The 14,021-nt window shown below is 34.0% G+C and overlaps 1 protein-coding gene across 1 annotated transcript in view; it reads right to left on the bottom strand.

Moving 5' to 3' along the window:
* LOC111055402 (GTP-binding protein REM 1) overlaps positions 1–14,021 on the bottom strand; it is a 257,408-nt gene that overhangs the window by 88,476 nt on the left and 154,911 nt on the right. The gene's annotated exons all lie outside the window — the stretch shown is intronic.

A 14,021-nucleotide genomic window follows, 5' to 3' on the forward strand; every position in this document is an offset into this window, starting at 1 on the left:
GTTGATTGTCGGTCCCGGCTGAAGTAAAGCCCATTGACGGCTAGAATTATATATTCAGGCGGTGGAACCTTCCCATAAGGGACTCCCCAACAACAAAAGCCATACGAATTTACTTTACTTCATAAAATATTCGTGAATTATGATTAACATATTATGAGTGTTATGAGATCAATATATTATGTTAGCATTGTTATCAATTCTAGAGTTATACAAGTTAATATAGGCTGATATTTGGTCGAGTGTAAATGTTTATTCCTCAACATGTAGCGAATAAGTTTTAGAAGATGGTGGATTTATGAAATCCAAAACAAAACTTCACAGTTTTGTGTAATGTTGTTGTATTTTTCCATAATGAGAACACAAATAGAAATTGACAACTATTTTCGACATTGATTCATAACCACATTACAAAATCCATAACTGATTCATTCAAATCAAACAGGTATAGCCACTACCTCCGTAAAAACGTAGTTACGGAGGTAGTGGTATAGCTCAGTCCAATCAACTGGTGTTCAAACAGGTGTTTGTTTGAATCCCGCTAAGCGCTTGAATTATTTCAGAGCATATTGTAATCAATCTAGGAGTCAGGCTTGATTTTATCATGACATCTTATTATTGTATTTCATGAAATCATTATTTCATCACACATCCACGAATAATTAATACATCCAGCACTATACAATCAGCAATAAAAATAATATTGTTAAAACTTATTGTCCACAAGACAAAACACATTATCAAATGCCATTAATTTACACTATCGAGAAATTAATTTTATATATTTGAGTAAATTCGAGAACAAAAAATCACAAATTGTCTAAGTTGAAAATTTGAACTCAAAATGTAAGAAATCAGGGCTATTTATGAAATAAACGATTATTTGAAATTTATTTCTTAACCTGAAGATGGTGTGAACACTGGAACTAGTTGTTATAATTTGTATTCTTAATCTATTATTTTCAAAAAAGGGTACTATTATTCTATGTTATAAATAAAAATATGAATGATGAGGGTTCATTTGAGATCAAGTTCAATTCGATCTCATAGGAAGATACTGAACCGGACATGGTCTCTGAATCTCTGATACTTATATGTGTGGGATTCCAGCTTAGATATAAAAAAAACGTAATATCATCGCAATATTATATGATAGATTAATTCTATAATCATTCCATTCTCATTTATACTCTTCAACCTTATCATCCTATCAAATCCCAGGAGAAGTGATATCAGGAGTGATATCTCCACTTTATCAACAAATGACATTTTTTTCTACCCTTAGTGTGATACTTTCACAATTTTTCGTAATAGTCTATGAATAGCAATGATAAAATGGCATCTACGTTATAAGAGGAAGAGTGCCTTCATTCCAGTCTTGATAGTCGCCATATAGCTTCTTATTTTACGATTCATTCCAGTTTTATGTTCTCTCTGTATTACACATACTATTTATGACATTTTCCCTATTGCTATCCCTTTAGACAGCATATTATACTACTTGAAAATTCAGTTTGTGAGAGGCACGAATACTACTAGCTATACGAGGCACTGGAAGTACTTTACTCATGTTATGGAGCTGAATATTGAATAATGTTTTTGCACGTGTGAGGTAATGGAATATCGTGGGAAAACGCATGGAATGGAGGAGTAAACCTGTTTGACGATACAGCATGTCTCTCACAAGAGTATCTTATCATAAACTAGTTGAAGGATATCATTGAGAGGTGGATGTGAAAGAGGTGAAAGATACCATATAAAGATATAACATAGGATGGAGTGATCCGTGGTCTAGTGGATAGAGTGCTTGCGTAGCAGCACAGAGATCCCGGGTTCAATCCCTCTCATAACCAAAAGTTTTTTAACCAGATCACTCCCGTGTTATCGGATGGGCACGTTAAACTGTCGGTCCCGGCTGAAGTATGACAATCGTAAGGTCCATTGACGGCTTAAATTATATAAATATTCAGGCGGTCGGACCTTCCCGCAAGGGACTCCCCACCAACAAAAGCCATACGAATTTACTTTTATAACATTCCAAATTCCGACTATGTTTCAAATCTCAACGCTGGTAGTCTCTCATACTGTGCTGTTCTCACACTCTCACCCGGTCAAAACAGATAATAGACAATAATTGTTGACAGTAATTGGCTTGACTTTACAGAAAATCGACTATATTTGGGACATAAACTACCTATACAATGATATCTTCTTATGTTTTTGTTTTTTTGTCTTTGGAGATACGGTACTGAGGGTTTCAAAATGAATGACTTGCTTTTCATTTCTACATTTTCTATTCTGGCTTCTGGCTTCAATACATTTTCCAGCGTTTATAAAAACACCAATGAATCACAACCCAAATCATACCCACTAGAATCAAAATACTAGAATTGCGAAAAAATATCATGAATTTTCAACATGTCTTTTTGAAGTGCATTGTGATTCATCCAAAATTGTTCAAGCTGTTTTTCTTTTACTGAGGCTGATGATACATGTTTTCTATATCAAGTAGTTGAGAGTCGCAATGATAACTGAAAAGTCAGTTAATCCATTTCAAGTACTCTGCAAAATTGTACATCACAGTCAAACGAAAAGTCCAACCTATAGTCTGGAAGACAATTCATAATTCTCTAAATCTACATGCATGATTACAGAGAATGAAAATTGAAAAGTTCCAAGGGAAGACAAATCGATTAGGAGTAATGAAATTGCTGGAAGGGGAAAGAGTGAAAAAATCTAGTCTACCAGAGAATGACTAACCTATATATACACAGTTCAAGAGAATGGAGATTGAAAAGTTGATAGGTGTAGAAGTTCGATTAGGAGTGATAAGTGTATTGCTGTCTGTTTTCTAATTATCATTTTGATAATGTACTTATAGTATAAATGAATAAAGAATAAATGAATAAAGTGAAATTATGACAAAGTGGTGAGGAGTGATCAAAACATCAGTTCATTCACCTTAAAGCACATTGTATACGATTATTGTACATAATAGTTTATTTGAAAATTATTCAGGCTACTATTAACGTCAAAGACTACTAAGATGTCTAATTAAAAACTTGGTAAACAAAAAACTTCTACTGATTACTTTAAGAATTCAGAGTAGGCCTATCCTCGATAAATTAAGAATATTTATGCAGAATTTCAAGTTAATCAGTTGAGTAGTTGAGACGTGATGATGCGTCATTCGAGAATTTCTTTTCCTGTATACGTGTATAAGCAAATAACTCTTCCCTTGATAGATTATCATAATGTTAGATAATGCTACCACCGTAATGTTAATTTTTTCTCGCCCCGAAATTGATCGCACTTGAGTGTTCACTGATTATTCAAGCAGAAAAACTGGGAGGTCTCTTCAATTACGAGGAGATTTCTTACAGCAAAGAACTTCGTGAACAGCCCGTCTCGAATTCGCAACAATCTACTGCTTTTTGTAGGTCGAGACTCGTTCGTAAAATCGATTTTCCATTATCGAACGAAAAATCGATTTCTCATTATCAAACTTCAAATAAGGAGACATTATCAGGAGTTTCCATTATCATTTTCCTGGACCCGGCATGTTACTTGGAAGTAGATCGCTCTAATTTATTAACAAGTGCAGAATTTCATCAATTTATTATGAGAGTGGAGAATGTTATCTACACTCTGTCCCAATCACTTTCACTCTGAATTCTTCTCTTACACACATTCTATCTAGCACTCTCACTCTCTCTCTCTTTTACTTCGCTCTCCTAGGATTAGAATAAAATTAATCACTTCTTTCTCTCTCTTTCCATGTTCAACTCTTTCTTATCCTCTTTCTCTCCTTTTCACTCTCTAAACGGTCACTTTTGATAATTTTTACGTAAGTTAAGTTTGTTGGTTTTATGAAACACATGAATGATGAGATCTGAATCTCAATCTTTTCTCCTTAGAATTCAATTCATCTTCATCTCTTCCTCTCTCCATCAACGCTAGAACGTGAGTTGAGTTTGTTAGTTTTATGAAACACATGAATGATAAGATATGAATCTCAATCTCTCTCTTCCTTAAAATTCAATTATTATTTCTCTTCATCTCTTTCTCTATCTATTTTCTTTACCCTCCAACACTTCCACTCTTACTCTCTATAATTGTCTCTCCTCTTACTTTTTCCTATTTTCATATCTCTTCTACTTTCTTTCACTCTCTTTTTTTGATAGTTCGAGGACTGATCCGGATCCTGATCCACTGATGGAGTGATCCGTGGTCTAGTGGATAGAGAGCTTGCGTAGCAGCATAGAGATTCCCGGGTTCGAACCCTCTCACAACCAAAAGTTTTTTAACCAGATCACTCCCGTGTTATCGGATGGGCACGTTATATTGTCGGTCCCGGCTGAAGTATGACAGTCGTAAGGCCCATTGACGGCTCAAATGATATATTCAGGCGGTGGTGGGACCTTCCCGCAAGGGACTCCCCACCAACAAAAGCCATACGAATTTACTTTTTTACTTTAATAGTTCGAAAAATGTTATTCTTATCTAAATTCCTAGTTTTGATATTCTGAAAATGGGCTACGGTAGCCAGATCGTCATAATCGTTATTCATTCACGTATTTTAATCATCAAGTAAAGATAAATCTTTTGAGATAAATGTGGCAATGAAAAGTTCATTTCAAAGATAAATCATCAAGTAAAGATAAAAAGATGAATCAAGTAGATAAATCTTCAAGTTCTCTATCTCTCCTTCTTATTATCAGTTTCCTTTTTTCTTCAATTATTTTGGAATTATTATTGTTTTCTCTTCTAAGAGAGCTTACTATCGGAAGCAAACCATCCAATCAATTAAAGATCAATTACAATCATTACAAACAATCCCCTGCAAAGATTGAGCAATCAAAAATCGTTAAAACATTCCCATATAAATATGACATGACACCAGCATTCCTCTAGTTCGGTTGTTACCACTTTATTTCTGGTTGCAATGTTATTACATGTCGAATGGAAATTATGCTTGCTGTCTTTTACTGCTCACCAAATGACAATTTTGACATTAATTTGATTACTTTTCTGGATCCAATAGCAGTTCAGTTAACGGAGCTTTTGACATTAGTGGAATTACTTTGTAGAGGGACGGACAGATCATTTTCAATATTACTGTTATATGCAAGAGAGCCTCTCATTCCAGAGAAACTTTATGGGTTCATTCATTAGAAAAAAGTATTCAAAGAATGCCAATATCACTCTTCCAAAAGATTATCTTTTTTTGAACAGTTTTCTGTTTATTTCCTCCAAAGAATGCCAATATTACTGTTCTAAATGATCATTTTTAATAGAGTATTCTCAGTATCTCCACCAATCGATCCAAACAATAATCACTTTTGAACAGGGCTCTGCTCGATGTTATTCGATGATATTACGTTGAACCTAAGAGGATATGATACTCTTTTTATTGTAAAAATGGAAAGTACTGAGATATTGCAATTATTCAAATGCTAATGAAATGATGCTTATTATTAAACGAAAATCCAAATTAAATGCTGTAATTTATCCCGAAGACTTCTGTTACTGCAAATATTGACAACAGGGTGAACAGCTAGAAAATTACTAGATTATCCTGAGCTAACAAATAATTTTTGAATAGTAGCGCTCATTGAATTTCCATCTAGCTGTTTACCCTGTTGTCAATATTTGCAGTAGCAGAGGTCTTTGGGGTGAATAACAGCATTTAATTTGGATTTTAGTTTAATAATAATTATCTTTTCATTGTAATTTGCATTTTTTAATCTATCTACTAATTATTATTTGGATCAATATCAACTCTCTATCGTCTCTGAGCAGAGATGAATTAGTCCATGAAATATTTCTCATCACTCTATGAATCTTGAATAATAAATTTCCGAGAAGAATGATAATGGATTCATGATTGATGATATCGAAACTTCTCGAATGAAAGTTGCAAAAGTTCAGAATTATTATGGGTAACATCGTGTTGTTAAATTTTCTCGTGATGGAATTCATTTTGAAACGTTATACGTATTTCCAGAACAATGATAATAGGGTTATTTGTATTCTAAAAAAATGTTTTTTTTTCTACAGTATATACGATTTAGGTATAAAATATATAAGCCATCTGCCAAAAACTGCTTTAAGTTAACCTTGATTTAGGAAACACAGTCCAGAGGTTATGTTGAATTTTATTATTTGAATCACAATCAACAATTTTAATGTGAGTATTGCAGATATTGAACATGAGTAGTAATTTTGAAAGGTATTTAACAAGAACAAGAGACTCGTTCAACCGGCAGAATCGATAAACATAGCCATTTTTAACAGTGACCAATCGGGTGAGAGTACACAATTTGCTGTTAACGCCTGTTGACCAATCAGGAGCGAGATTGAAAAGCATGGAGGCGTGTCCACTGCGTAGTAAGAGTAGCTTCAATATCGAAAGCTTGTTCGATTGGTCGTTAGTTCTCGCTCTCAAAAGTAAGTGAAATATTATTCCTTTTTATTAGTATAATCTCATACAATTCTCCACGAACTATGGAGGAAATTATTACCAACTACATGAGAGAATGCAGGTTTGTTATAATTATCTAAAAATGTAGGAAACCCCCATTTATATCTTCACTGTATCTCCATCATTTTATACTTACTCTGACCTGGAAATATTACTCTCTGAAACATAAAGAGAAGTTTCAGGATTATCAGTTTGAGTGAGCGAAATTCAGAATAAATTTGAAAATGGGAGAAAACCGCATTCTCTCGTATTTATTCACTATATTCTTATCATTTTGTATCCCACTCTAAGCTAGTATACTGTTAGTATAGTATATCTATAAATATTACTCTCTGAAACATAAAAAGATTTGTCAGGATTATTAGCGAAATAATTAGTAATTGATTTGGAAATTTTGGAGAACCTCATACAGTGTTTAATGTATTCTTATCATTTTGTAGTTTACTCTGAGTTGGTATATTTTAAGTTTAGTATATGTACAACTAGAATGAATATTACTCTCTGGAACATAATGAGATACTCCATGATCATGAGTTTCACTGGGCGAAACCAAGAATCGATTTGGAAACTTGGGAAAACCTCATTTTTGTTCACTGTATCTCCATCATTTTGTAGCCCTCTCTGAGCTAGTATAGTTTCAGTATAGTATAGTAAGGTATCGTAACTTCAACAGTATATTTACTCTTAAATCACGACATTTTTACTGCACATTTTAAAGACCTCCTAGAAATTTTACAGCCCAAATTTATGAGCGAAGCCGACTGAATAGGAGATGAACCTGGAAAAGGTGTCGAGCCCCGGCTTTCACCTCGATTAACACAAATAGTGGAAGCTTGCAGAAAAATAGAACGGATGCTGAAAAAAAAATAGAATAGTGTTGTCACTTTTATGCACTACTACGTCTCAGTGAGATTCACTATTGAATGTCAGCATTGCTTTAATGGGGAAGCATTGATTTCATATGCAGGATAAGCTGACAATTTAAAGTGCTTCTCACTATACGGATATCTACTTCGGAGTGTCAGTATTGGTTGAATAGTAAAGCATTAATTTTATACAGGGTGTTTCAGAATTAGTGTCGAAAATTCTAGGGCATTGTTCCTAGATGATAGGAGACTACAAATGACGTATATTTGAAGTGACCAAAACTCATCCTGACATATCCTGATAGCTGCTATTTTGTTTTTTTCACTTAGGAATTTCTATCTCAAGAACGAAATGATGTATCAATCTGAAATTTGGCATGAATATGTATGCTATGGAAACTCAACTTTAAAAAATAAAATTGAAAATTGTCGATGTAAATTTCCAAAATGGCCTTTTGAAATTTTGATGGCAGATTTCACGGAAACCGTTCACTTTAGAAAAGATTTACACAATACAAAAAAGTTGACAAATTTTATCAAGATTTCAAGGATACCTTATTTATGAGGATTGGTAGAAGGATAATAGAGAAATTAATTCTTTTCGTACAATCATACTTTCATAAGACAAACAAGATCATCTGAAAACAATGTAAAATCAGCTGTATGGCCATATGGAGCCATAGCGAGTTTCAAAGCTTCATCTTAAGGTGCGTACAGATTTACGCGCCGCAAACATGAGCAATTCACTTTCAATCAGCTGATGCCAAGCTTTTTATATCTGTATCTTACCGTTTATCAGATATAATCAGCTGATTAAAAGTAAATTTATTACTCATGTTCGCGGCGCGTATATCTGTACGCACCTTTAGATACAATTGGAATTGAAAATTCAATATTGATGTTTAAATGGTGAATAAGTGGTCATGCATGCAGTACAAAAAGAATTGATTTCTCTGTTATTCTTCCATCAATCTTAATGGATAAGGTATCCTTGAAATCTTGATAACATTCGCCAACTTTTCGTCTCTTGTAAATTTTCTGTAAAGTGAACGGTTTTCGTGAAATTTGCCATCAAAAATATAAAATGGCCGCCATGTTGAATATGTACATCATATTTCTTTTATTTCATTTTTTGAAGTTCAGCCTTTATAGCAAAAAATATTCTTGCCAAATTTCAGATCAATACAACATTTAGTTCTTGAGATAAAAATTTCTAAGTGAAAATAACAAAATGGCAGCTATAAGGATAACCGCTGAGTTTTAGACACTTCAAATAGGGCATTAATTTGTAATCTCCTATCATCCAGGAACAATACCCTAGAATGTTCGACACTACTTCTGAAACACTCTGTATACGAGGTAAGCTGACGGTATGAAGTGAATCTCACTATAGGGATATCTACTTCAAACTGTCAGCATTAAATGAATAGAATGAATTGACGTTATAATCTAAGAAAAGCTGACACTTTGATGTGATCTCAATACAGAAATCTCAGCAGAGAAGAATTTCTCATTTGAATTCTGGTGTGATTCTTCCTATTCACACCCTTGCAGAATATTTCCGACGTCTGAGCGACCTTGTAGACTTGTACCACTGGCTAGATTTACAAGAGATGCATTTATTCATGAGTGTATGAGGGTGGTGTATTTCAGTGTAGTATATATTCATGTGGAATATATAAGATGAGACTGTATGAGAGTGCTGTATAAACTGAACACTCTAGACTATGTGAACGAGTATACGTTGTACCATAGAGAAACAATAGCGTAAGTAGATATCCCATGGTGTAGGGAATTTATGTCGCAACTTTTACTGTTATCTCAAACCGATTACTGTCGATTATTGTCAATTTCCACTGTTTTGTTGGAGTGATAGTGTATGAACGGCACAGTATGAGAGACTACCAGTGTCACACAGCTGCATAGGAAAGAACTATGTGAACTATCGGCTTGGAATAACAGTAAAAGTTGCGACATAAACGCCCTATACCATGGGATATCTACAAATGCTATCGTTTTTCTAAGGTTGTACATAATTCTGAGGCTGAGTATATGAGTATAATCAGAGATGTATAATCAAAATAGAAGAGTTGAATATATCATATTATATATTATAACCTATATACATTTCTTCTTGGTGTAATATACCTCAGATAAAAAACAGCATAAGAGCTTTCTTATATCATGCTATGTTTCCTCCATGAATTTACTCATAGTATTTGAGTGTAGAATATATATATTTAGACATTATATGAGATGAGTCTGTATAAAGTGAACACTCTAAACTACGTATATGAGTATATGTTGTACAGAATTAAGAGGCTGAGTATAAGAATGAGAATACAAAAATCAGCATTATAGTCGCCTGATTAAATACATTTTCAAAAAGAATAAGGAAACATATGTATTATGCTGTGCTTTATATAGTAAACATGTATATATGTATATATGAATAAATGAGTAGTTTACTGGTGTCATAAACTTGATTAAATACATTTCTAAGAAGAATAAGAAAACATATATATTATTACTAGCCGTCAGGCTCGCTTCGCTCGCCATATCCGTCTAGCAGGGGGCTCCGCTGACTGGATCGTCCAAGAATGAGATCAGCAGGCTCGCTTCGCTCGCCTGAATTTTCCATTTGAGCATTTTTGTCATATGTTAGGACGATTCAGTCGGGGGTCCAGACTAAACGTCTGGCTAAACGGATATGGCGAGCGAAGCGAGCCTGACGGCTAGTATTATAATATTCCCAGGAATAGCTCTGATTGAAGTTGCAGTGCCCAATCAATTTTTCCGCGATAAATGCATTTCAATCTTCAACTTGGTGCCAACCTAACAAATTCAACTCAACTTAATGCCAACCTGACAAAATTATTAATTTAGTTACCAGTTAACAACTGTTTCGAAGAGGTACTCTCTCTAGATTAGAGTTCTATATTAACATATGGTATGGACATTTTTCAATTATAATTAAGATAATAAGAAGAATATACATGCTAAAAGACGAACTTTGAACCCTTAAAAACCACCCTTAGAGTTAAAATATTGTCAAAAGATTTCTTAGTGCGCCTCTAAAGGGCCAACTGAACATACCTAACAAATTTGAACGTTTTGGTCCGGTAGATTTTTAGTTCTGCGAGTGAGTGAGTCAGTCAGTCAGTCAGTCAGTGAGTGCCATTTCGCTTTTATATATATAGATGTGCTCCATGTAGTAAACATGTATATATGTATAAATATGTAGTCTACTAGTGTCATACACATGACGGTGTTTTGGTCCATAAAGACCTTTCAAATACACTGCACGTTTTCTCAAGCTTTTCTTCTGTGGACTGTCCAGTCGCAGTGTATTGAATAAGTTACTGGACAGTCATACAGTATCGTAAATTATTCAACGCACGTCCAACACTACTGAAAATTCTCTAGTCAATGTCAAATGGTGCAGACAGTCCAGATATTTATACAATGCACGTCAAATTCTTTCACAATTCAAGACAAATGATGATAGAAAGGAGTATGGGGTTTGATTGAGTCCAAGTTTCAATTCTCTGGTTAAGAAATGGATGAAATGGATGACAGACAGTCTAGAAACTGTATTGTAAACATAATTCATTAGGATTAATCAATTTATATGTAGTATAACCTGCTGGGAATGATAAAATGTTGTACCGGTACTAATAAGGGCCGTTTGCACAGTGTAAGTTTAAGCTGAAGCTTAAACCAAATCTGGATTTTTTTTGGTTTAAACTAAAATTCCGTTCGCACAGTATCAGTTTAAACTCTGTATTGAGTTTGAACTCTGGGAAAGTTTAAATCTTCAAAGCAGGAGGTTTAAACCAAATAATTTGGATTAACTTGATATCTGTGAAGATTTGATGGGGAAACAGCTGATAGTAAATTATTTTTCGACGTTTGTTTTTATTGCTTCTGTAGACGATAATAATAATTATTTAGGTTATAGTGTATCATTATTTGAATGTAAAAATAATATTATAGGAATTGATTGGAGTTTTAAATGCGATTGATAAAGATGACTGAGAATTTTGAAACTGAGAAAAATTGGGCAAAAAACGATTAATTTAAATTTCTGGGATGATAGAAAAGTTTTTTAACGATTTTGCTTGAGTAAAGAAACTGCCAATTTAGTATTTGATTGAATGAATCACATGATATAAATTAAGACAATATTTATATAGGCCTACAGTGGTCTTTTAGAAAACTTGTTTTTAATAATACATAACTGAGATATTTTGCTTTCAAGAGATTTCTAATAAACGAGGAAGACCGTAGTAGATTCAAGCGTAACAAAATAACTCTTTTATCTTACATTCTAAAATATATTTTTTGGTGCCAACTAAACATAAGTTTTTGAAGAATTTCTTGATCGCTTTTCACTTTTATTACCGTACAGCTTACAGCTCTGTGGATTTTGAACAAGAAAATAGTAGCTACATAACCTCAATTTACTAATAGTTTGTAAACAAATAACAAATTTCCTGTAAAAATCAGCCTTCCTGATATTATAAACGATGACATTCTATTACCAACTTGACGCTTAACTAGTTTAACTTATACTGGATTAGTAAATGCACTGAGAAACCCTATTAAGTTTAAACTTTCAGATTAACTTAAACTCGATTAACTCAATCGAGTTCAGCAATCTATACTATGCAAACGGCCCTAAGGAAATTCTAAGAATCAATATAATTGATTCATTATTCATTCATAGGTGAATATGAAATAGAATGAAATGGGAAACGTTCATTGAATCAGAAGTATCCACCTTCAAGTGCTTACAGACCTATGCGCCAGGAATACACGAATTTAACTATCAATCAGTAAAGTTGATGCTAAGGTAGCATAGAATACAATATAGTAGCTAGAATATAGAAGCTAGAATACAATCTATCCTAGGTACATTGGTTGATGCTATTCTTATTTGTTGGTGTTATCTGTATCTGTACAGAAATAGTGAGTTACAAAATATAAGAGACATCAGCTGATGAAAAGCAAAATGCACGTGTTCGAGGCGAGTAAATCCTGTTACACAAACATCGATTTTTGGACGTAGGATTTTTTGCCGTCGTCATGAATTCTATTAAGGTGCGTACAGATACGCGCCGCAACATGAGCAATTCACTTCTAATCAGCTGATTATATCTGTATTTTTACAGAACCGGTAAGATACAAATATAAAAAGGTTGGCATCAGCTGATTAGAAATGAATTGATCGTGTTCGCGGCGCGTAAATCTGTACGCACCTTTAGACCAAACAGATGGTTTCCAGCTTTCCAGATAATGTTTGACAAGTCCCGCTTAATATGGTAGAATTCATAAGGACGACAAAAAATCGATGTGTGTGTAACTGGATTAAGTCTGTACTCAGCTTTAAGCAAATCTTGCTTTAGATTGTGTACAAACCTCAATTCGATATTCTATAAACATTTCAAGAACTACATGGAATATCTTAACAATCCCTGTTGAAAGAATTTTGGATCATCTCCATTTTTAGGCTAACTGTTTGAAACAAAGAGATTATTTTGCTTGAACCTTTTCTTCATGAAGGAAGGCAGGATAGATTTTCCGCGCAGATAAAATGAATCAAAATCTAAAGCTTTCAAAGTGTTCTTTTGAAAAGAGTAAATGTTGTATGACTTGTCAAATAGAACAAAATGGCGCTCTAAATGACATTATCAGCCTTAAAAGAGTTTCATTGTGGTTTTGGCTTGTAGCAGGAAGTCGGCGAATCTGATAAGAATGAAATATTAGTTGTCATTCTTGAAAGAAGCAGGCTTATCGCATTACCAGAGAAATGCTACAAATTCTTCATTTTAGCAACAGCTTGATGCTAATGGATTTATTTTCTCTAAAGAATGGGCCGCTAATGAAACGGAAGGCGTTCTGGCGTAGGAGAAGAAGATTAGTGAAGGAGAAGAAGATTAGTGAAGGAGAAAAAGATTAGTGAAGGAGAACAAGATTAGTGAAGGAGAAGAAGATTAGTGAAGGAGAAGAATAGGAGAAGTAGAGGAAGAAGAAGAGGAATAGATAAAAGGATTGAATGGGGAGGAGGATGAGAAAGAATAGAATATGGAAGAAAAGAGCGGATGAAGTGGAAGAGAAAGAAAAAGGAGAAGAAGAAGGAGTAGAAGTGGAAGAGAAAGAAAAAGGAGGAGGAGAAGAGAAAGAAGGAGGAGAAAAAAAGAAGAAGAATATGAAAAGGGAAAAAAGAGAATTAGATACGATTCAATTGAAGGAGAGCACGATAGTGATAGTGTAAAGGGTCGAGTGGGGGGGAAGTGGTGTAAATGGAGGAGGGGTCTGAAAATCGTGAGTCTAGCGCTTCGCAAATAATGACTTCTTTTGTTTCATTGTCACGCTGAGGGAGATATCTGCAATTTGTCTCGGAATTTGACAATACTCATTATTCAACTTCCGATAGAGAAGAAAAACTACCAGCCTGCGAATTATGAATTCGTAATAATTCTTCATTTTTCACAATTATCCATCTTGGCAATCAATGAATGAATAATAATAGGAACGAAGGAGCTACGGCAGTTCTAATTGGAACAATTCGCAATTTGTCAATACTGACTGGCAGTTCAATTTTTTGGCTTTTAAATCATTTTTTCCTTCTATTCCATTAAGACAATGGAAAGGAAGAGGAAATTGATTTG

The sequence above is a fragment of the Nilaparvata lugens genome, chromosome 5 (assembly GCF_014356525.2).
Source record: "Nilaparvata lugens isolate BPH chromosome 5, ASM1435652v1, whole genome shotgun sequence".
In the NCBI taxonomy this organism is placed as follows: domain Eukaryota; kingdom Metazoa; phylum Arthropoda; class Insecta; order Hemiptera; family Delphacidae; genus Nilaparvata; species Nilaparvata lugens.